Below are 24,764 nucleotides of genomic sequence, written 5' to 3' on the forward strand. Positions count from 1 at the left end.
CGACGTCGATTACCTGCATATAACTTCTATCGATTCTGGACTTGCTAATTAATAGCTTTCTTAATCATATCTGGGCCTACTAATTTAACATCCACCCAACCAATAGGGGACTTACATGTCCTGCCAAGAAAAGTCTCGTACGGAGCCATTTGGGTACTAGAATAGTAGCTGTTATTATAGGAAAACTAGACGAGTGATAGATGATCATCCTAGCTACCTTTGCAGTCAATAACACCAGCCTATAACATGCCTTCTAGTATTTAAGTAGTGTGCTTAGTTTGTCCATCAGGTCTGAGGATGAAATGCGGTATTAAGGTCTAGGTTGATATCCAAATGCTAGCTATAAATTAAGTCCCTTTATCCGCAATAATAGTTGTAGGAACCTCATGAAGTTTCACTACCTTCTTGACCTATAACTTTGCATAGTTTCTATTGTATAGGTAGTCCTGATTGAGAGCAAATGGGCTGATTCTGTCAGCCTACATACAATAACCCCTATAGAATTGTACTTCTGTGGAGTACAAGGTACATCTGTACTGAAGTTCATATTTTAGAATCCTCGACCTCATATACTACTTCTTGACTTCTTCAAAGAAGACTTTAACTGGTACTCTGCCTTTTAGTGTTTCCCTTCATAATCCTTAGAGTTGGCTACCGAGTAGCACTGAGTTCCTTCATATAATGGCTTTCATAGCCGCTCAATGCTTTGGCTATCATTAACTAGTATAATTCTGAAGTGATTTGGCAGATAAGTTCTCCATCTTTTAGTAACCAGCTAGTTCTGCTCGCCTTGCTTAAATTAGTTCATAATTTCCTTATCCCAACTTCTAACACTCTAGATACATTATCTCGTGTCACTCTTTACCTTTACAAGAATATGAGAAGGTGCTCAACTTAACCCAAGAAATAACTTAGCGTTGTCTCACTTGTTTTCATATTTTATCTTACCTTCTCCTCTCTTATCTTATAATCGATATCGGAATAGATCTTCGGTCCAACCATGGCCATGTCCTATTTTTAACTTAGTACTAATTCCATCTCGGTAAGTTGGCTTAACTCATCTTTGCATCTCTCTATAACGTTTCCAAAATATCATAATTGTATTATCCTATTGAACCCTTATTCCTTTTATCATGTACTTACTCACTTGGCCCTATACATAACACATACATATTCATAGGTTGCATAACCATTCTAATACAACTTGTATGGGGTACACGGAGTCTTTTCATCTCTTGGTTCATTCTACTTTACATATCTTATTCACATTGAAACTTACTCGTCCCATCTTGTCTTACTTCTTTCTCTTTCTTTATACACTCTTTGATCTTTCCCAGTTCCGTTACCTTTAGCATTTGTATCCTTGATTACACATGTCATGTCTTATTGTTACACTATTGTATCACTTTTTTCTTGTTTCCTCCTTTTAGTTACCCTTTCTTCCCTCATGCTCGCTATCATTTCTGTTATAATATACCCTTTACTCAAATTTTTCCCTACAAAACTTGATAAGCCTTCCTTATTTATTTCATAGCTCGCTTCTCCGTTTCATACTTATTTTTATATCCCAGTCATATGGATCATATCATATCTTTGGCCACTTTCTCCCTGGGCTTTCCTTCTTTCCACAGCAATCCTGATTAGCCATGAAGATTTTTCCCTTCCAGAAGTTTCATCTCTAATTCGTTGGTGAATAATTACTAAAGTGTTACCATGAAGCATTCTCCAATTAGTCAGAATTGATAAAATGTCCTCATATAACATTTCCCAAGCACTATCAGGAGGGAACTAGAATCCAATGAGCACCACAGTACTTTTGTTTTTGTTTGACTCCCATGGTTTCCCTCCAAGTTTATTCTCAAGTCGTAAACAAAATATCTAGTTCACAACTAAGGGTTCAAGGGTTGGTATTTTTCAACAAAATGAAACCCAATCGTTGGACATCTTGCCCTTCAACAAAAGCTTTTTCTAGGGCAAAAATATGGCTGAAAATACCTTGGTCTGAACTTTACTGCTCAAATGGGCTGTTTCAAGATAAGATTTTCCCAAGTAAAAAGGGTGCCCCTTACCAACGACATAGAGGGTACCTCTTACAGATTTAGTTCAACATAATAAGGATACTCGGTATCAACTTCCAAGACATATTATGAATTTGTATTTCATTCTCTTCTCCCTCTCTTTCTTGTTCTGGGAAAATTTCAGTAGAGTTTCATTTATATTCCTTACTATCCTTACTATCCCAAAACCTGCACGCAGAAAATACCAACAATGCCTTACAGGGCCAACATATATATTTATATCATATCGCAGCCACACAGGGTGCCCATAATCAATAGTATAAAAATGGACTTACCTCGTAGGTCCAATGGAACTGCACCTGTTACACTTTCCTATCTACTCTTCCTTTCAACTTACAACTTTACATTTCAATTCTACTTCAATACCTTACCTAACAGATATCTTTAGTGCCTTTGCTTACCTGCATACCTTGTGACTTCCAATATCCTCAGTCACTTCATTTTGTTGTTGTCATCCTTTTGTTAAAATGCAAGGATAGTACAAGGAGTTTTCCTATGACTCAAATCTATCGCATGATCTTAGATATGAAACAAAGGTAATATCCTAAATGTCTTGTAGCCTCTTGTTTATAGATGTGGCACACAACACACTAATAAACAAGACTCTACCAAACACGGTCTGTAGACACTCCAAGGATGATCTGCTCTGATACTACTTCTATCACGACCCAACCCCATAGGCCATGACTGGGGCCCAACCTGGATCTCCACACCTATAACTGTTAGATGTAAGGACTGCCCATCAACACCCAGTGGGTGATAACATTTTCATGTATATGTAGCCTCTTTCATATGCATCGTAATATGAAAGGGCACACAAGGCGACAACGCTGCCATAACTTAATAATAATTACAACATATTGTATAAGCTTAGATGAAACAAACCTGTAAACAACCCATATACATATGTCTAAAGACCTCTAAGAATATTAATGGTAACATATGGTGGGACAGGGCCCCCATTGTACCCTTTAACAAACAAATATATACATCAAGGTTCAGTACCAAAAGCTAGGCTCCGATACAATGGAGCTCTTCTTAAACTCGTTGGGTGGAACCCTAAGCTGGCAGATCCTTGAGTCATGTGTATGTACCTGCGGGCATCAAAACGAAGCCTCCCGAAGAAAGGAGGTCAGTATGATATATTTACTGAGTATGTAAGTATAAAACATTATAAAGAAATTATAGTTGAAATAGGGATGCATGGAATAAATATGACAGTTAACAATCACTGTCCCTGCATCTTAGGACATGTAGTCATATACATTATCAAACACTGTACCCGGACCGCTAGGGAACTCAGTGTCAAAATCATTGTATTATATTAACATATCATCATATCATCATGTCGATATCTCATTTCATCATGTATAGTACATCCTCATATCATTGTATACGGCATCATATCATCATATACTGCATAATCTTATCATATATATCATTATATTATACTCGTTCTAATATGGGGTTCGGGGTTATAAATGTATCACTATGTTTTCATATACATGCTTATATAAAGTATCTGGCCCTTTAGTGAGGGACTCGGTGAAGGGAGTGGGGTACATCTAGAGCGTACCAATATCATATACATATGTATCCTGGCCCTCTAGTAAGGGACTCGGTATTTCTTCCTTATTTCACCACATATACCATCACAAACATACCATCATATTACAGTCCGTCCGATACTCAATGAATAATTGTATCGTCATAATATATTACCGCACCTCACGTATGGAATTGTCTAATCAAACATGGAATGATACGTATTCAGCCAGGGATTTAGTGAAAGAAGTAGTAAAGTTGCGCCCGATATAATATCTGACCCATCGTGGGACGCAGAGAAAGAAGGGTTACAGCATGCATGAGTAGAGTAGTGAGTAACCATATGCAACTAAGTCACCCTCTAAGACTCAATGAAACAGTCAAGTGAACCATCACCTGAAGACCAGGAAAGTAATTATTCGAAGTACCCTTTAGATGTCATTAGGGATTACATTAATTGGGGCCTCAAAAATCACAGAAATGTATCAAGACAATTCCATATAGCTCATGTAACCAAAGACACAACTTATGCAATCAGAAACATTTATCACTATAGATCCTTTAGGAAGAGGAGCTGGTATCTCCACTTACTATTCACTATATAGAAAGATCGAGAATAGTAGTTTAACTACTTTCAGACCTTTAATATTCAAAACTGACTACAAGTCATGAGTTATACCCAAAACTTATAAATGGAGTCACCTCCAAATCCATGTCCTATATTACCTATAGTCCAATCTTTCTAGAAGTAGGAAAAGACAAGCTTTACATCTACTACTTCTCATCAAATGGAAGACTTGAAAGGTAATGACTCAACTTATTACAAAAGTTCTAATCAGTAGAAAGTGAACAAGAGTCTTAACTCATACTCAGAGCTTTAAGAATGGAATAACTCCTAATTTCACATACATAATACTTACATCTAAGACATGCCAAAAGAGAAGAAAGATAACTTTACATACCTGTAGTAGCTCAATTGTAACCCAGCTTGCTTTGTTACTCCTTCAACCTATTTAACATAAAAGTAATACCAAGATTACTAACTTTCAACTATCCATCTTCCAAATCTACAATCAAGCATCCGTAGGAATCATTTCCTTATTTACTCTTCTTGACTAGTCTATTCGTTAGTTACGAAGTTAACAGAAATTAGGCAGTATCTCCCCTTTAACTTGCCCTATCCAAATTTCCAATTTAACCTCTAACCTTAGCAGACATATTAAGAACAACAATAAGAAGCTATGTACCATAAAATTACTACAATACCACACAATACAAGCTCCAAACAACTCGCCCAAAACTATGTCACCAAAATAGGGTTCTCAACCTTTATTTCATAAAACCTTTAACCACACGAAATAGAGGGTTATTTTTCTTCAACTAGAAGCATCCACTCCCTTTTTGGAAGATGTTCTAGCCCTGCAACACCCAAATAAACCATCTCCAACCGCATCACCACAACCGTAATGACACTACTCGACTTTAACAATTTTAACTCGACTAGAATGACTTCAATTTTGTTCACTTACAACCTCCAGCATACTTATGCATTTTTCCTACTTCCAACTTCATTTAACACATGTAATATACCCCGTAACAACATCATTAACTTCAAATTAAAAGGAGGAACCTTACCTTGCCAAAAATTAACTTTGGAAGCTCCTTTAGGTGGCTAAAAATGGGTGGGCTACTCACTTCACTTTCTTGTTTCCCTAAGAAATAAGTTACATTATTAAACACCTTTATTTCATCGTAGTACACCGTAGATAATTAATTCACGGAATGAAATAGGAGGCTTACCTCTTCTTGGCCCAAATACGTAGCTCTCTAGTTCTAGGGTTTCTATTTTTTGCTCTCTTTAGTTCTAAGTGTAGATGCTAAAAATGAGTAATTAGTCACCAAAACATACTTATATACACCTCCTTAGGAGGTGACATATGTCATCTCCTAAGGGTGGCATTCCAGCCCCTATTGGGCCAACATATCCATACGGCTACTCCTAGGCTACCATGTGGCAGATGGGGTCTACCCTAAGCTTTTGCATCACCTACTTGACTCTAAGTAGGTGCATCACCTGCTTCCACATGTCACTTCCTCATGTTGTCACATGTCCTCTTCTCCACTTCGTAGGTTCGTAATCTCGTCTCACTTTAAGAACCTATGTAGTCCTTGGTACTTAAGCTCGATGTGTACTCAAGTAGCTTATGTATGTAAGACATCCAAGTTGGTAGCTTACGCAAGTAAGTCGAGTCCTATGACTCATTACTTGTCCTTCAACTCCTTTTGAATTCTGATAACCCTATTTCCAATCTTCTTTATTATGGGGCATCACATTTTCCCTTTCTTAGAGTTGTTTGATAACATTATAGAAGATAGGGATCACATGGAAACTCTTTAGAAGCTTAAGAAGATGTTCCAAAGTACAAAAGGATGGGGTATAACACAAATACATTGCACTTTTAAATCTTTAAAATCTAATCAAGTTGTTGTAAAGAAATAATTGTCAATTATTGAAATGTGACTCACCTTAAGTCATAAATAACTGAAGGTACTTCTTTCTCATTTCGTCCTCTTCTTCCCTAGTCAGTTCCCCGATGTAGTTATTTTTTCATAGCACTTTTATGGGAGCCACTTCTTTTGTTTGAAGTTTTCTTACCTGCCGATCTAAAATAGCTACCGATACCTCTGTATAAGAAAAGTCTTCAATAGTGCGAATATACTAAATGGGCGTAATACACGAAGAATATCTAATGCATTATTGCAACATAGATACATGAAACATAGGATGGTCTGCTTCTAATTTTTAAGAGAAATCAAGCTCGTACACCACCCTACCAATCCTTACAATAATCTTTTACAGTTCAACATACCTAGAACTGAGCTTCCCCTTCTTTCTGAATCGCATGATGCCCCTTATAGGAGATACTTTCAGGAAAAGTCAATCTTTTACATCAAACTCTTAGTATTTTCATTGAACATTTGCATAAGACTTCTATCAACTCTATGTTGTACGTAGCGGGTGTCTAATAAGCTTTACCTTTCTCAATGCTTGCTGAACTAGATTAGGATGTAGTAACTCAAGTTCCACAACCTCGAACTAACCAATCAGCGACCTACACTTCCGCTCGTATAGTGCTTTATAAAGAGACATTTGAATACTAGCTTGTAAAATATTTTTATAAGCAAATTCAATAAGAGGTAGATGATCATCGCAACTTCTTTTAAAATCCAACATGCAGGCACATAATATATCCTTAATTGTCTAAATAGTATGCTCTGCCTGTCCATAAGTTTGTGCATGAAAAACAATGCAAAGATTTGCCTGAGTGCCTACATCCTTCTAAAAAGATCTCCAAAAACATGATGTAAACTGAGCCCATCGATCGGAGATAATAGATAATGGAACTCCATGAAGGCGAACGATATCCCCAATGTAAATTCTGGCATAATTCTAGCTGAATATGTCATTCTGACTAGAAAAATATTAGTAGATATCATCAGTCTATCAATAATAACCCAATAGAATCATACCTCTTAGAGTGTGAGGCAAACCAGTAATGAAGTCCATATTTTGTCTATCCTATTTTAATAATTGAAGCTCAATATACAAAGTTAGGACTCTAAGAATCTGATGTTCCGCTTTAACTTGTTGAAAATTGGGACATTTGGGTACCATCTCTGGGATATTATTTTTCATGCCAATCCACCAATAGATGTATCAAAGTTCCCAGTACATCTTTGTTTCTCCATGGTGAGATGCATATCTTGAATAATGGGTCTCCATCTCCAGTTAGCTCAAATAAAGGATAATACTAATGTGGGTTACTTTACCTCAGTTTCATAAGCTCAAGATCCTCATGTCGTTGCTCTTTCACTTGCATAACATAGAAAGATTCTCTCGTATTATAAACAACAATACCTCCACTCTCTACGTCTACCAATTACCTGAAAACTAGCTAGCTGGCATAGAAATTTAGTCATTTTGACCTCATCAAATTCAACATGGATTATACTACCCATGGACTTCTGGCTAAGAGCATCAGCATAAACATTAGCTTTGTCGGGATGATATCAAATTTCAATATCATAGTCCTTTTGCCGAGATGATATAAAATTTTGACATCATAGTCCCTTAGTCATTTTAGAAATATTTTTTGTCTTAGGTTCAAATCCCTATTCTTAAATAAATACTAAAGGTTCTAGTGGTCGATGAAAATATCAATATGAACACCGTATAGATAATGCCGCCAAATCTTCTAGGGCAAAGACAATTACGTCCAACTTAAGATTGTATAGGATAGTTTTTTTCATGTTACTGCAACTATCTAGAGGCGTATGCGATAACCTTACCATGATATGTAAGAACACAACCTAGGCCAATTGTCGAGGCATCACAATATAACGCTCGGTGCCATCCAAAAGTATCAAGATAGGTATTTTGGTAATTCTTTTGCTTAACTCCTGAAAACTCTATTCAAATATCTCATTCCACTAAAACTAAGCTCCCTTATATGTCAATTTCATCAGTAGGAAATAGGCATCAACAGGGGTATATGGGAGTGGTGCAAAGATAGAAGAGAATCCCTTCACAAACCTTCAATAATATCCTGCTAGCCTAAAAAACTACGAACCTCTATCAGATTCAAAATCCTTGGTCAAGTCATCATAACTTCAATATTTTGACCATCAACCTTGATACCATCACTGGTAATAACATGACCAAGAAAAGCTATAGAAGTTAGCCAAAATTCACATCTAGAGAATTTAGTATCCTGCAGTCTTGAAAAGTCTTCAATATAGCTAGAAAGTGGTCCGCATGTGTCATACCCTAAGTCTACACCCTAGGTATGGTCGAAACTCAAAAACCATTGTTGGTTCCATATCAAAACCTTGGTCTAGCTAATTTACTAAATGGAAGACTTAACTCATGAAAATTAACTCAGATGGGCACAATAAGTATATGCAAACTTAACTTTCTCAAAATAAAATTTTGATACTAAAATACATATGCAATATAACTCAATGTTCTAAAAAAATGAACTTCAAAAATAACTAAATAATAAACTATATCTGTGACTAGTCTATGAATCCTCTAAAACTGACTCTGAAATAGGTGTTGGGAAAGGCCCACAACAACCTCAAACTAAAAAATAAAGATTGAAAGATAAAGACTCAAGAGCTCCTCTGAATGCAAAGATCTCTCACCAAAAGCGAGATGGAAATCTGATCTTCAATCATACGCATATTGAGGATATCTATCACCTGTGTCGGCATCATAAAATATTATAGAGCTAAATGGCGTCCGTACATGGAATGTACAGTATTTAAAATAGCTGAAAAGCAACTAAATCAAGCATACTCAACTCAACTCAATAGAAAAGATACTCAATTAACTTATCTCTGAAATAACTCAACTCTATAAAGCATATATGTATAAATAAGAAAATGCTTTAAAAGATATGAATAACTAAATGAAACTTATTATAAATTAATATTTTTACTCTAAGAGATTTTCTCTAACTAACAACCATCACTTATGAGCTACGTGATGATACAAGAAACTGTTATCATTGCCACAACCATCCAATATCTTATCAGGGTAAGGGATTCAAATCAACTCATGGATCAAATAAAAGGTCCTCTTTTGGGACTATGAGGAGTTGCCCGAATGAACAACATGATCCTATCCTACAATGTCTACATAGTTTATGGAGTTCGAGTTGTTCTAAACTCTTATCCAAATCAGTGCTACTACTCCCAAAATATATTTATTATGATCATATCAAGTGAGTTTATGTACTTAATTAACTCATTTAGTCACATTGAACTTTGCTCAAAAACTCAACTCATCTCAACTCATCCCTGCTCTTTGAAATAGATATAATCTCAACTCAATAAATGTATTTAGAATCATAATTTGACATCTCAACTCAATCTAAAAATAAATATTTAAATGATTTAATACTCAACTCATTTAGAATCAATAATATCTATGCTCAAAATAATAATTAAGCGACTTCTAAAAACTCAACTCATGCTCAAACTCTTTCTCAGTTAAAAGATGAAGTATATCACTCTTTAAGCTCAAAATAATATAGAAAAATAATTAATGCAAAAACTCAATTAGGGTTCATGTGAATGTCAATATGAACAAACATCTCAAGAACTCAACTTATGAAAATCTACAAAGTATACTAAATATATACAAGGAATCAATAAGGAATTAAATACTTAACTCAAGAACTCAATATATCAGGATTGAAACTCAAACTTTAAACTCAACTTGACAGAATGAAGATGTAGGTCGTTAGGATGAACTTACTCCAACATTTTTATTAACCTTATATACCTTAAATGCTCCATAAATCTTGAAGAAGAACCCTAACTTGAAGAAGAACCCTAACTTGAAGAAGAATGATCAAGATGCCCTTTTTGAAATTCTTTGATTCATTTCTTAAAAATTCTATGTTTTGATGGAATATCCTTGCTTAGGATACATAATCATATGTTAGAATAACTAGGAAATCATGAGACTCTGCTTATCTTGATTTGGAAGAAAAAATTCTTGATGAACTTTTTTAAAAATAAAATCTTGAACCCTCAAATTGAATTCTTGATATTCACTAGAGATAGGAAGAAGATTTGGTGTTAAAATCTCATAGAAATTTAAGTATTTATGTTTTAAAATAATGGAGAATACTTACCATGACTTACTAGGATTGAATAGAGATTTTGGGGGCTGTTGGGGTCGACCAAGGGGTGAAAAATGAGAAAAGAAACTTACAATAATGTTTTCCTAAAATTTGAAAATTTTGATGTACACCTAACATACCTTATATATTGGTAATAAACATGTTCTACGGTCCCTTTAACGACCAGTAAAATGATTTCTTGTGGATTTATTTCATTAAAATTAGGCAAGAATTTCAATTCATTGACCCCATTCCACGAGTGAACTGTATGGTTCGTACCTTCGTTGGTCATTCCGTAGCTACAGATCTTGAAAACTTTGATGTGGTAGTCTCTGGTAAAATGGTCACTCTTTACTCCGAACTCTAAATGAGGCAAACTTGGTAGATTTAGAAATAGGAATCATAGACCTTTATTTTTGATAGGTTATAGGCAACCTATTTCAGTATGTGCTGAGAGATATGACCATTTGAAGTTGACTCTTACTTTTTCTTATGCTAAAACTTAATTGGTAGAGGATCTTTCCACTCGACTAAGTACTAGAGGTTCCTTACGTTCCTAATTCACACCAAATAAACTTCAAATACTTAGAAATTGGTCCTGACACATATATACAATTAAAAGTATCGGGTTCAAGCCTATGTGCATATAAAAATGGTTTGGGTCTTAGCTTAGAAATTTTTGGAGTGTTACAACATACTCAACTTTTGACCGTAAATATATTATGATGTCATCAATAAACACAATCACAAATTCTTTTTCATCAAAGAATGGTTTGAAGGCCCAATTCATAAGATCCATAAAGGTTGTTGGGAATTTGTAAGCCTTAAAGACATGAAAAGCAATTCAAAATGGTTGTATGTCATCCTAAATGTAGTTTTTGGGATATCAACATCCCTGACTCATAGATAATGGTAACCGGATCACAAATATGTCTTGGAAAAGAATTTGGCACCCTATAACTGGTCAAAAAGTCATCAATCCATTGAATAGGATATTTATTCTTGATAGTAACTTTATTTAGCTACATGTAGTCAATACATATCCGTAAGGGGGTATATTTCTTTTGAAAAAGATCATCAGAGCACCCTATACTTGGCAAGATAAAGCCTTTACCAAGAAAGTCCTTCAGTTCCTTCAATTCCCTTAGCTCCACATAAGACATTTTGTAGGGAGAAATAGATATAGGATGTGTATCAGGAAGCAAATCTATAGAGAAATTTAATTCCCTTTCGGGGTGAATTCTCGAAAACTCATCACGGATTACCATCAGGAATTAATTAACAATAGGAACTGACTGAAGAGTCCCTGGCTACTTATCTATATCCCTAAAATGAACCAGATGTATATGCAGTATTTAGCAATAAAATTTTGAGTCCTAAGATATGGAATAAACTTACCCTTCGGTGTGGCTAGATTACCTTTCCATTTAATGACACACTCACCTAGAAAATGAAATCTATCCAACTTTATATGACAATAAATATTAGCATAACAAGCTATCAACTAAACCATACCAATAATGATATCGAAGTGTAGCACAATCAATTTAACTAAATTAAGGGAGGTTGTACGGTCATTGATTAACAGCATACAACCTCAATAGACATGACTAGCTACAATAGAGTAGCCACCCGCATACACACCTCAACTAACTATGGCAATAACCTAGATCTCATTTCAAGCTTACTAGCAATAAATGAAGTAATATATGAAAATGTAAAGTCGGGATCTATCAATGCATAAACAAATTAAGAATGTATCATCAATATACATATGACAACATATAGGTATGTCTCTAAATCATGTCGGCCTGTGAGAACATAAAACCGGTTCTGGCCACTCCTAGAACCTAAGGTGTCTCCTACCTCTCCTTTACCACCCTAAGTAGACTGTGGTCCTAATAAGGATGCACATGCTTAGGGTGAAGATGCTTATGTGGATCTATAAGACTGAGTTATCTCACCCTTATTCAACCTTGGGCACCTACTAATAAAATATATGTCTATCTGCAATGATAACATTAATCTAAACTCTATCTAAACTTCCCAATATAAGGCTTACCGTAATATGTATATATACTATTAGGTTGTGTCATCTCCATAGAATACTCCTGCCGATGGCTCTCAATATAGCCTGAGCTCTGCCTTGGTCCTGACTTTATATAATGATAAAATCATTAGCACTGCATTTATGGAAAAACACTACCTATAAGCCGAGGAGGATATCGATGGAGTGGGTTCCTAAAATAACCTCATGGCTCCCTATAAGACCCTATAGTATATGCCCTCTGACGTTGCTCCCTGTCCTTATGAGTATCCAAATCTAGCGAGAAAGGTCCTTGATAGTCTAAGTAAAAGTATGTATGCTGGAAATATCTACATCATCCTGTAGGGATGCTAACCTGTAGTATCTGGTCAGATGATCTCCAATACCATCCATATAATATCTGCTACACACTTTGCTAGAGAATTAAACATATGGCTATAATCCCTCATAATCATATCCCATTGTCTAAGGGTGATAAACCGGTCAAGACGGGCCTTCTAAACCTCCTGAATCTCTCATGGAAAATAATGGGCTAGAAAGGCCTCAGAGAATTCCTCCCACTCTATTTGTGGAGCATTAGGTCTTCTGGATCTTCCAATTCCTTATACCATAAGATAGCTACATCACGTAGGTGAAAAGAAGTCAACTCCACAACCTTGGTGATAGAAGCATGCATCACTCTCAATACTCTATAAATATGGTCTATAAAGTCCTGGGATCCTCAGTGGAACTGGCTACCGTAAATCATAGAGGTGCTAGGTGAAGAAACTATCATACTTCTGAGCATTCTACCCAATCTCTCTGACTATCGGCTTCTAACTCTAGTTGTCGCTCATGAATAGAAACCATCCTAGTTAGCAACTGAACCACCTCCCTTATCCCCGGATCCCCAAACTTTGGTGTGGAACAATAGGTGGTGGGGGAACAATAGGTGTTGGTGGTCCTTTGTCTCTAGCTGCCTCAAGTACCAATGAAACTTGTGGTGCTGGGGTTACTGCATCTCCTCGGGCTTCAATATGTGATGGGAAAGATGGTACTTGTGGTATTGGAGTCTCACTTTATGACTCTAAGGGAAATCTATTCCACTGACCCTATAGGGAATGATTGGTACCTTGCCCCAGATCCATACCTACCTTTCATTGTTCCATCTCCTGAGCATAGTTATCCTGTTAGATAAGAAACACAAAGCATGATTTAGATTTCATATGTTCTTATAACATCTCTCTTATAGCATGATCTATCGACTAAAAGAAGCATAACCATTCCTAAATACCTCATAGCCTCCTAATCATAAGTGTGGTGCACAACACACTCATAAGCAAGACTCTACTAGACACAGCTTGTGAACTGTATAGGATATGACCTTCTTTGATACAAAGTTATGCCCTATTTTTATCGAAAATAGATAAAGCACAGCATGTAGACACTAAAAGGGTTAATTATTGTATAGAGTCGCCACCTAATTTATTAAGTAAAATAAGGAAACTTATTTGATGCATGACATGTATGACTCACATTTTAATTTGCAAAAAAACCAATTTAGATTCTAGATAAGGGTTTACATTATTTCGAAGGGAAGGTGTTAGGCAACCTTCAGAATCCACAAAATGTGGTACGCGGCTAGACTTAATTTATCAAAAAGGGAGGGGATAGAATTATTATTTACAAGTATAACACACATATATATAAAAAAATATGTACTAAAATTGCATAAAAATATATGTATAAAAGAGTATGTATCAAGTAAATAATGTATATTAGTGTCAATTATGTGTATGAAAATATTTAAAAAAATGATATAAATGTATATAAAAAAAGTAGTTTTATCATGCAATATTAAAAGAATTGCCCTTTATTAATATGACAAAAAAGAACTCTTTTACCATAAAAAAAACTTTTATGATGTGTGAAAAGGAAAATATTTCTTTTATAAAACAAAAAAATATTCTCAAATAATATTTTTAACTTACAATATCAATGAGAGGATAAATTATGAAAAAATATTTTAAAGGAAAAAGATTATTTAATATTGCCTAAAAATGTGAATTTACTGATTAAATAGTTAAATCAATTAAATTTCTATATGTAAGTATTTACAGTCTAAGTTTTTTCTAATATCAATAATATACACAATTATAAATTAAAAATAATATTCAAACTTTATTAAATTTGAATAGCTTACTTGGAAAGCAACTCTAGGCTGCTTACCTATAAAGACACTTAGTAGAAATATTAGTAAGGTATAACTATGAATAATAATAATAATAAAAATAATAATAATAATAATATTAATAATAAATATAATAATAATAACTAAAATAAAATCCATCTTATAAACATGGGAGTCCTTAGAAATCGATAATAATTTCTTCGTCAACCACTCTAAAACTACATATAAAAAAATACAGTAAAGAAAAATACATCTATGTAATACATAAATAAATTAAAAAGGGTCAAACAACGGCAACAAACATAATTGACTATGGAAGAACTAATTAAACATCCACCACTAGCAAAATCAATAACGTTCACCTAACAAAAATCTTATAAAAATATAAATCATCAATTCCAACAAAATGAAAAGTGGTCAAACCTGGAAAAAAAAATAATAATAAATTAATAAAGTAATGGAGAATAGTAAAAGTAATAACCAAAGTAAACAAAATAATGGATTCCACTTAATCATTCATAGACAGTGTAATGTAAAATGTAATTTTAATCTAAAATTTTCGTCTTTTAAAATAGGAAGGCCTCAAAAATCGACGAAGAGATTTTTTCATAGGTCAATTTCAACTTGTAATATATAATATATAATGTAAACTTAAATTAAAATTTTTGTCTTTTAAAATGGAGAGGCCTCGAAAATCGACAGAGAGATTTTTTCATTGGACATGAGACTTGCAAACAGTTTAAAAGGGAAAAATAAAATTGAGGTAAAAGAATAACATTACAGACGTCCAAATTAACTAAAAGTGTCGAAAAAAATGACCCAAACAAAAATAGTAAACAAAACTTAACGGAAAATCATTAATAATGATCGGAGAACATGAAAACACAGAAAACAATGGGTGGAGTTTGAACCCCTCCGTCCAGATCTAAAATAGAACAAAATATATGTGGAAATGCAATAAAATATAGCAACAAGAACAACAAAATCATAAAACAAAATGAAGCAATATTTATGTCTAGTTAGATTTGGGAGCGAATTCTCAAACCTCACCAAAAATGAAGTATGTTTGGCTGGAAAAGAAGAAGATTTTTGTTGGTTAGGTGGTTGTTGGTTGGTTTTAATGGAGAAATGTGAAGGAGAGAGAAAAATAGTGAATAAGGGTTAAAATTTATGTTATTTATAGTGAGGATGAGGAAGAGATTGGAGAAGAAGAATAAATATTATTGATGTGTTTTTTTAGGAAGAATTAGAGATGAGAGAGAAAAAGTTTGAAAATGATTGTATAGGTGTAGAAAATTGTAGTGTATAGGTGTTGCACTTTTGTTGTAGTTGTTGATAGGTGTGTTTTTTAGGAAGAATAAAAGAGGGGAAAGAGAGAGAGTTTGAAAATTGTTATATAGGTGTAGAAAGTTATAGTGTATAGGTGTTGGACTTTTATTGTAATTATTGATGGATGTGTTTCTTTTAGGAAGAATAAGAGAGAAGAGAGATAGAGTTTGAAAATAGTTATATAGGTGTAGAAAACTGTGTGATTAGTATGGTAGGTAAAATTGTGGAAAAATTTTGTGTGATTAGTGGGGTAGGTAAAATTGTGTGAAAAATTTGTGTGATTAGTGGGGTATGTATAATTGGGAAAAATTTGTGTGATTAGTGGGGTAGGTATAATTGTTGGGAAATTTATGTGATTAGTTGGGTAGGTATAATTGTGGAACAATTTTAATATTTATCTGTATTTTACTGTAATCCTAGATTGTGCTAAAAATATTAAAATGAATATGAACAAATATAACAGATGACATGTAAAAATGTAAATTAATGAACTGTTATAAAAAAATAGTTAGAATTGAAACTAAATAAAACAAACTGATACAAATCTTAATCTAAGGATAATTATAGATAAAATTGATTTAAAATTATAAAAATACACTTTTGAAATATTTAACAAATAAAATATTTAAAAGTATGAGCTTTGAAAATATCACGCCAAACTTTGGTGTCAACCATTTCGACTTTCTATATCTGCGGACTGTGCTAAAAGTATAATTAATGTAAAAATAATATGTATCGATATATAACACAAAAAAAGTAAAAAAAAAATATAAAATGTAATCGATATTTTGGAAGATATACTATGTTGTAAAGAATAAATTACAGTGTTATATTGTGTACGTTTGTTTATGACTGTAAAAATAGCATGACTATTAAAATTTACAATGACAATAAATGGATAAGAATCCTATTATTTATGAAACTAAGAAAAGTACATCCATAAATTATTAAAAGAGAAAAAATGAGAATAGATTCATGAAAAAACCTAAAATAAGGATACTTATTAATAATTCAAAAAAAACTAAAAAATGTGTAAAAATAATAATTTGTGTCCTTTAACAATCAAGAATTTTGAAGACGTTAATTTTGAGCACAAAGAGTCAAATTTGGTGTCTGCAGAGTTTACCCCTTTTCGACTAAAGATGACGTAGAATTCTTCAAGCGAAAATGTTGACATGCAGCTAATTTTGCTCGACAAAAGAGTTTTTTTTTAAAAAATAAACAAATAAATGGATTAAACTATCATTCGGATTTGCCTACATACCTCGAGCTGCCTGAGGATCGGGCCATGTATAGTTTGAAATTTGAGGCAAATAACCTCTTGTCTTATTGTTTGGAGTTGACAACTCTGGTCCTAGTGAAATGTTTTATATGTTCCCGATGTCTCTTCCAAAATTTTCCCAATATCGAGTTGTGATGGTTGGAAGAGCAAGATTGTGCACTTGCTCGAGAGAAAGAATAATTACGTCTTTGTGATGACCAAACTCTGCATCGATCTTCCTACATATCTCGAGTTTGGTGAGAAAAGTTAATGTAGTTCAAAAGGTAAAGTTGTGGTAAATTTTGATGGACTCTCAAAATTTGCCCAGTGTTGAATCGTTATGATATTTTCTTTTATGATAATGGTAGAAAGAATTTAGTAAAAATGGATGGCTTAAAATGTGATGTAAAGGGTCTTCGACTATGTAATGACCCTCAAGGTCATTTTTGGAATTTTTGTAAAATGACCATTTTACCCCTCCCTTTAGATGCCCCGAGTCATTTCTAATTGTTACCAGGTGTTGATTTTTAGAAAATCCTATGAAAAGTTAAGTGTTTGGAAATTATGAGTTTCATAAGCTTTAAATGTTAAAAAAAGTGGTATTTGGGGTCAATTGAAGCTACGAGTCTCAGAATGAAATTCTGTCGATTCCAGCAGCTCCGAAATGTTGAAATAGGCTTAGGAGACTTTACGGAATCAGTTTTGGAGCTGTAACGAAGATTTGAGGCCTTGAGTTGAGAATTTGAGGAACTTTAAGCCAAGGTTTGACTTTGGTCAACTTTTGGAGTTCCGATGCTCGGAATGGAATTCCGACAACTCCGTTGGATTCAAGAGATGGTTTTTGGTCTAGAAGAAGTATTGGTTGAATTTTTAGAGGTCCCGAGTCCATTTTGGTATTTTAAAGGCCTAAGTTAGTTTAGTTGCGACTTTTTGAGTTTTGGGCCAACGAAATCTCGAATTCAAATTTTGATGGTTCCATCAGCTCCGGAATGACCAAATTAGGCTAGTAGCACTGTTGGAATGACTATCGAGTCAATCGATACGAATTTGGGGCTATTTGGTGCTTTTGACTTTGAAACTTAGTCTATAGTTGACTTTGGTCAACATTTTTGGAAAATGCGCTCGAATAAAAATTCTGACAGCGCGGTTAGTTCCGAAATGTTGATTTTGGTCTAGAACGACCCTTCGTTCGCTTTTTGAGGCTTCCGAACTAATATCGAGGCCCGTTGTGAAATATGACTTAAAATGACTCTTGGATGTGGGGCCCACTTTTTATTATAATAACCTCGTATGAGAATTCTAAATGCGCCATTGAGTCCGAAATATCGAATTTAGTAGGGTAGCATATCTGGTTTATTTTTATCGGATTCCGAACGAATTCCGAGGGTCCATTCGGAGACTTTAAATAATGAAAAACCAGAAAAATCTGGTGCAATAGTGCAGATTTTGCACCAGATTTTCAGATTTTTCTCCTCAACTTTGAACCCTCATTTCTTGAGTTCTAGAGCTCCAAATTGGGTGATTCAAAAGGCAAAATTGTGAGGTTTTTCGTGGAGAACGCATTGGAGAGATTGAAAACTGATTTGGAGCATTCGATTCAGGTAAAAATCGTGATTTTATTTGCAGCAGTATCCATTTTCGGAATGGATTTTTGAAGAACTTTGACAAGTTATTTCTTGACCAATATAAATCCGATTTGGGTGATTCCAGAGGCTATCTTGCGTGGAAATTTAAGGAGAACATCTTGGAAGTTTCAGAATCTGTTTTTGGCATGTCGTTCGAGGTAATAAATTGATTTTTAGCTGCAGATTTAGTGATTTTCGGAATGAAATTTTATTGAATTTTGAAAGAGTGTATCTTGGTCAATATAACTCCGTTTTGAGTGATTCTTGAGGCTAGATTGTGGGGTTTTTCGCAAGGAACGTCATGGTATAATTTGTTTTGATTGACAAATTTTCGTTTTTGATAAATCGACGTGTAAAGAGGCTGCCTTATATCGTTTTCTTAGTTTAAAAATGGGGAAATTGATTTTTGATCATCTTACGTAATTTACCACCCCGAATTACGTTATAAATCTGATTTTTGAGCTTGGGGTGACGTTTAGAACCTGTTTTGGGGATCAAATCCGGAATTTCGTATGTGGGTCCCACAATTCCCGTTTTCGACCCAAAAATTGGTCCATTTCCAAAAATTATGAAATTAGTGTCTAAACGACCGTATCGACGTTGTGGTTCTATTTTTGACAGTTTGGAAGCGTTCCGAGGTCGTTCGAAAGGGAAAAGCTCCAGCACAGTGATTTGAAGCTCGCGTGTTTAGCCTACAGGTAGGCTACGGTTTACCTTTCTTTAGATTGAGTTGGAATGTGTGAAAGCATGTTGAAATAGTTGGGATTTTGGTTGGGTAGTTTAATTGTATATCTCAGGTGTTAGAAATCATGTTTTAGGCTTGTTATCGGGTTTTTCGGGTATTTAGAAGTAGATGTATCTTGTCGTTATTTGTTAGTATTATAAGGAGAGTTGAATGAGCATGTTGTTGATACTGTGGAGTATGTTGGCCTTAGTATAGGTGTTAGAAATTATGCTTTAGGCTTGTTATCAGGTTTTTCACGTATTTAGAAGCATGTGTATCTTATCGTTATTTGTTAGTATTATAAGGAGAGTTGAATGAGCATGTTGTTGATACTGTGGAGTATGTTGGCCTTAGTATAGGTGTTAGAAATCATGCTTTAGGCTTGTTATTAGGTTTTTCAGGTATTTAGAAGCATGTGTATCTTATCGTTATTTGTTAGTATTATAAGGAGAGTTGAATGAGCATGTTGTTGATACTGTGGAGTATGTTGGCCTTAGTATAGGATGTAAACTTTCTTTATATGCCCGGCATCGCTCCGGTGGACTTAGATCCCTGTAGAATGGTGTAGCGGGCTAGTGCCTAGTAGTTGGCCTTAGCTAGGCGATACCCTTGCTCTTAATAACACTCCCACCCATAACTCGGTATAGTCATAACTTTTGAGATGCGTTGGCAATACTAGAATTTATGATCGTTTGGCTTCGGCTCTGGTTCAAGTTTTGGCGGCATACCAGTTGACACATTGTGGAGGAAATTATCGGTACTGTTGTTGATTAGTTGGAAAGGATATATTCGAAACCATGGGATAAATTATCGGGGAGCATCCGGGTACTCAGTCCCGGCCTCCGCCGACTTGCTAGTATGACGAGCATCCGGGTATCCAGTCCTGGCCTCGATCATATCGATGTATTACAGCGAGCATCCTGGTACCAGTCCAGGCCTCGACTGCACCGATGTATTACGGCGAGCATCCGGGTACCCAGTCCCGGCCTCGACCGTACTGATGTATTATGGCAAGCATCCGGGTACCCAGTCCCGGCCTTGGCCACTTTGAACATTCGGGTGAGCATCTGGGTCCCAGTCCCGGCCTCGACCCCTAAGTCACCCCTAGATCGATTGACTCTTGGAGATTCTGGGTTTTGGAAATGATACAGTACTTCGGTTCCTGACATCGCAGATTCTTGGTTCCTAGCCTTGGTAGTTGTAGCTATTCTGTGTACTCGGCGAACTTATGGGGGTTCATCCGGGTTTTTATTTAACTTGAGTACGAGTGTCCTGGCTGGGCTTATGGGGGCCCAGTTGGGTATAGTTAGCTGTAGCTCTCGTAGATAGTACTCTTTTCACTTTAGATGCTTATGTTGATTCCTATTTAGGCTTATTCCTCTTTTTCATATTGTTTTCACCTTTTCTGCTCAGTCGGCCTATGATGCCTACTGGGTACCTGTTGTTTTGGTACTCATACTATACTCTGCATCTACTTTCGTGATGCAGGACCGAGTACCATCTACTGTCACGAATAGATCGAGCTTGTTGCAGTCAGATTCGGAGACTAGGGTGATAACTTGGCATTTTTGGATCACTTCTGTCTCCTTCAGAATGGATGGCCCGTCTTTTGCCTTTTGAGACTAGCCAGTTGTTGTATATATATGTCTGGTCCACTTTCAGGACTTGTACTCATCTTTTATTTTATAGCAGCTCTGTACTTGTGACTTCCAGGTTCTGGGAAGGATCTTTAGTTATTTAAAACATGTTTTGGTTTACTTCCGCTTATTCATTCTGTTTACTTTTATAATTCAATGCTCTTATATAGTTTTAGCCTTCAAACACATTACTTGAAGTTCCGGGTTGACGGGTTGGCTTACCTACTAGAGGGTTATAGTAGGTGTCATCATGACTTACAAAATTGGGTCGTGACAAGTTGGTATCAGAGCTAGGTTCGTTGGTCTCACTTGTACAGAGCTAACGTCTAGTAGAGTCTCGCGGATGGGTGCGGAGACGTCCGTAACTTATCTTCGAGAGGCTACAGGATGTCATTAGGAACGATCTCTATGTTGCTTCATTTCGTGCATTCTTGTGTCTTATTGGTTTCCTGAAATCTCATTTGTTTCGCTCTTTCATCGGAATGGTTCGTACGTGCGGTACTATTGGAGATGATGACCCACCAGTTCTAGGTAGGCCTTGAGGCCAGCCCCATAGAGTAGGTAGGGGAGCAGCACTAGCTTCCGACCCGAAGATAGAGCCGAAGCTAGTAGAGGAGCATCAGGACGCTCCTATTCCTACTCAGCCAGAGGGACCACCACCACCAGCTCAGCCCCCAGCTGCACCAGTTATGACCCCAGCACTGTAGGCAGCGATTGTGCAGCTCCTCACAGCTATAGGGGTTGTACCACAGGCCCCGACCCCAGTAACATGCATACCAGCACTGCGGGATCCGTCCATCTAGCCAACACCTGAGGTTCAGCCGCCTCCACCAGTTGTTGCACCCCCGCCAACAGTTTTGGAGGGTGTGATGTCATTACAGGATCAGAAGATGTTAGGGGTATTTAGAAGACTGTCACCCCCGACATTTTCTGGAGCGTTCTTGACTACCTGTCAGGAGCAACTCCATTCCTTAGGTCTTGTGGAGTCCAGAGGCGCCGACTTCACTGCTCACCAGTTCAGAAGGGAAGCTAGACAGTGGTGGCGCTCTTATTTGCAGTCCAGGCTAGCTGGGTCACCACTATTGACATGGGCCCAGTTCTCAGAGGCTTTCCTGGCTCTATACATCCCTAGGAGTGTTAGAGACCAACTCCCGAATCAGTTTAATCGGTTGGAGAAGGGTCACATGATAATTACGGAGTACGAGGCCAAATTTCATCAGCTTTCCCAACATGCCACTATGATTCTACCCGCTGAGGAGGAGCGGGTATAATGTTTTTCTGCTCGGATTGAGACCTTACCTGAGTGTGGGGACTGAGCACTTGGTTTCTGTGGGCTGCTCTTTTCTGGATGTGGTGGATCATGCCCGCAAGATTGATATTATTCATCGTCAGGCCCAAGGGGAAAGCGATAAGAGACCCAGGCATCATGATAGCTACAATGGGTCCCAATATAAGGCCCATAATAGTTATGACAGGCCCCGCTAGAGATTCCAGCAGGATAGGTACCAGCAGGATCAGTCCAGCCGGCCGATTCAGGCTGCCCTGCCAGCAGTTGAGGGTAGTCAACTCCGTTCGGGGGGTTCCATCGCAGGGCAAAGCTCGAGGGGATCAGGTCCGCTTTCTTCCTACCGTGAACGAGTTATCACGAGTCCCTCAGCTTCAGGATGTTTCGATTGTGGCTCACTGGAGCACTGGGATAGGGAGTGTCCCGGTTGGGCTAGACCGTTGGTAGTAGCACTACCTCCACCAGGAGGTATAGATCGGGGTCACGGCCGTGGCGATGGTCAGCAGGGTATTCAGGGAGGTTCCCAGGGAGGTGGTCAGGTGGTAGGGCGAATGTTTGTGGGGGAGGCCGACAGGGCCACTTCTATGCTGCTCAGGCGAGGGCAGAGGCTGAGGCATCAGATGATGTTATCATAGGTACTATCCTTATTTGTCAGCAGACTGCTTCAGTTTTATTTGATCCAGGTTCCACGTATTCCTATGTGTCTATATATTTTGCTCCACGTTTGGGTATTTCTTATGAGTCACTTGAGGTCCCGTTACATGTTTTGACCCTGGTAGGGGATTCTTTAGTAGTGGATCAGGTTTGTAGATCCTGTGTGGTGACTATTAAGGGGCATGAGACTCGGGCATATCTTATTTTACTTGATATGCTGGACTTCGATGTTATTCTGGGCATGGATTGGCTATCCCCTCATCATGCGGTTTTGGACTGTTATGCCAAGACCGTTACATTATCCATGCCTGGTATTCCCCCGGTCTTGTGGTAGGGTGTTTATAGTCGCTCACCAACTGGGATAATATCCTTTATGCGGGCCCAATGGCTAGTTGCATTCGGGTGCTTAGCGTACTTAGCTTATGTCCGTGATGTGTCTAGTGAGGCCCTTACTATTGATTTAGTTCCTGTGGTTAGGGAGTATACTGATGTCTTCCCTACTGACCTACCTGGTCTACCCCCAGATAGAGATATTGACTTTGCCATAGATTTGGAGCCGGGAACGAAGCCTATTTCTATACCACCTTACCGTATAGCTCCCACAGAGCTGAAGGAGCTCAGTGTACAGCTTGAGGATCTTCTAGGTAAAGGCTTTATTTGCCCGAGTGTGTCGCCGTGGGTGCACCCATCTTGTTTGTTAAGAAGAAAGATGGGATTATGCGGGTGTGTGTTGATTACAAGCAGCTGAACAAGGTGACAAAAAAATTCATTACCCCATGCCTCGTATCAATAATCTGTTCGACCAGCTTCAGGTTGTGATTGTATTTTTTTAAGATTGACTTTAGGTTCGGCTATCACTAGTTGTAGATTAGAGCAACCGACATTCCTAATACTGCGTTTTGGACTCGCTATGGCCACTACGATTTCCTTGTGATGTCTTTTGGACTTACTAATGCCCTAACAACTTTTATGGACCTTATGACTCGAGTATTCAGTCCTTATATTGACTCTTTTATGATTGTACTCATCGATGATATACTAGTATACTCACGGAGTAGAGAGGGGCACGTGCAACATTTGAGGGTTGTGCTCCAGACCTTGAGAGACCAGCAACTTTATGCTAAATTCTCAAAGTGCGAGTTTTGGTTGGAGTCTGTGGCATTTGCTAGGACACGTGGTGTCCAGAGAGGGTATCAGGGTGGATCCGACGAGGATTAAGGTTATTCGTGGTTGGGCTAGGCCCACATCTGTTACAGAGATTCAGAGCTTTGTTGGATTGGCTGGGTATTATCGATGATTCATCGAGGGTTTCTCCACCATTGCAACATCATTGATCCATTTGACTCACTAGGATGTTCCCTTTGTTTGGTCCAAGGAGTGTGAGTCAAGTTTTCAGAAGCTTAAGGAGTGTTCAGTTCCAAAACATCAGTTTCATTTTGAGTTCTGGTTTTTCAAGTTGAGGTTGGGATTTGGGGCTTTGCGCGGGGTGTCCTTGTTTTGATTGTTTTCATCCTCATATGTTCAGGTAGCGTATGTAACTCCTTAGAGGTAGGTATTGTATGGTTCGATAGGCAATTTTCGAATTGCGTTGAAGGTTTTCGAGATAGGTAAGGATTGGTAGAACGCCCTTAGTGGCTTGGAGAAAAGGATTTGAAAACAAAAGACAAATACTTGAAATTTTGAGTGAGTTGTATCTGCCATGGTCGTGTATTACTCA

At 36.9% G+C, this 24,764-nt stretch overlaps 1 long non-coding RNA gene across 1 annotated transcript; it reads left to right on the top strand.

Moving 5' to 3' along the window:
• Positions 1-18,447: 18,447 nt before the first annotated feature.
• Positions 18,448-21,228, top strand: LOC129877319 (uncharacterized). The gene is made up of 4 exons (XR_008763522.1): positions 18,448-18,723; positions 18,833-18,905; positions 19,369-19,445; positions 20,960-21,228. It is a non-coding gene; the product is annotated as an uncharacterized LOC129877319 (long non-coding RNA).
• The last annotated feature ends 3,536 nt before the right edge of the window (positions 21,229-24,764 follow it).

The sequence above is a fragment of the Solanum dulcamara genome, chromosome 12, assembly GCF_947179165.1.
Source record: "Solanum dulcamara chromosome 12, daSolDulc1.2, whole genome shotgun sequence".
In the NCBI taxonomy this organism is placed as follows: Eukaryota; Viridiplantae; Streptophyta; class Magnoliopsida; order Solanales; family Solanaceae; genus Solanum; species Solanum dulcamara.